The following is a 1,503-nucleotide window of genomic DNA, read 5'->3' as shown; positions in this document are numbered from 1 at the left end:
AATGTATTAAAATCACCATTTACCTCTCTATATTCTTCTAATCTTCTTATCACAATTGACTTACAATGACAATAGAGTGATGTTATCTAATAATGCTTTCCAGGAAATTTTCTACCAAACAAAATAGAATCCACTATTTAAAAGAAGATACTTTTCAGTAGTTTTTATTTGTCTGGCAGAAAATCATGGGCATATTAACACTAATTGTGCTTTGGAGTTTAACATAGCCACAGAACGGTGTTTTCTTTACCACAACAGACTGAAAATATGTATGAGATAAATGATTCTCATTAAGCTTTTGCTACCTGGTTGGAGATTTTATTTGTCTTGTGGATAATTCTAAATACACTGTGGTTCTTTGCACACCACTGCATTTGGTGGCTGTCTAGATGCTTACGAATGTAACTGAAAACATTAACAGGCTGTTCTAGAAGCAGGTATTCCACATTTTCCCTGGTTTTCCAAAAATCACCATTAAATTTAGAAACCACTAAATGTAAGCATGTTTTCATGTATTTGCAAGTAGTTAAATGTGTTGCAAAAACCAAACAAGTATTTAAAGTCCATAAAAGTACAATGGATAAAAACACGTACCACAAGTCATGGTTTTTGCTTTCCTTACCACACCACGAAATAATATCAAAGGAAAAAGGAGGAAGCAAAATAGAAAAAAGATTTTGAATGTATTTTTAGTGGGTCACTTTAATGCACGTTTTGCTGTAAGATATCTAAATGCTGAAAATCCCACCTTTGCTTAATACAAAATAAAGGAGAACATATTTTGTGAAATATTTTCCAAGAATGAGCAGGGATTTGACATATTTATATTTGAATATTGTGATTGGCACAGTTAGTCTAATAGACAGCAAGGGGACAGCTCTATTAACCATTGTGGCTTGAAATCCTGATTTATGTTTCATCCTCTAATTAAAATCCAAGAACTCTAAAGCTGAAATATATTATGTATAAATTTACTTTAGCAATGAGATGTCTATTAGATGATGTAAATGTCACGATGAAACTGAAGGACCTTTTCTTCAGTATGAAAAACGGAAATAATCTTTAGCAGAGAGAGATCCAAACCATTTCCAAAGGACAGATAGAAAGGTCTAAGACACCAGAGTACCTTAGAAAGCAGATCGTGACTGGATTTCATGTCTTGTTACTATGTAGAGTCAGAAAAAATATATAAATTTTTTCTCTCAAGTTCTAGCTAGGAAAAGGAGGCAAGCTGATGTTCTGGTAGTACTGCATGGGCGATGCTAACATCCTCAGAAACAGAATTGACTTTAATTCAACATATTCACTGAGTCCACTGTTCTATTTAATAATGTATTACTATTATATAGTTCTTGGTTTGTTTAAATAAAGGTATTTAGCTAAGTCTTTAAGTGGGAAAAGAAAGATATATTAGTCACAGAGAAGATATTGTTAGAATCAGGTTCTAAATCCCAGTCTCTAAATTGTTTATTTCTAACTTAGGATCAGGACAATAGGACTCAT

This window comes from Hyaena hyaena, unplaced genomic scaffold, assembly GCF_003009895.1.
Source record: "Hyaena hyaena isolate Hyena2069 unplaced genomic scaffold, ASM300989v1 scaffold_979, whole genome shotgun sequence".
NCBI lineage: Eukaryota > Metazoa > Chordata > Mammalia > Carnivora > Hyaenidae > Hyaena > Hyaena hyaena.
Note: the sequence above shows the minus strand (reverse complement) of the source record.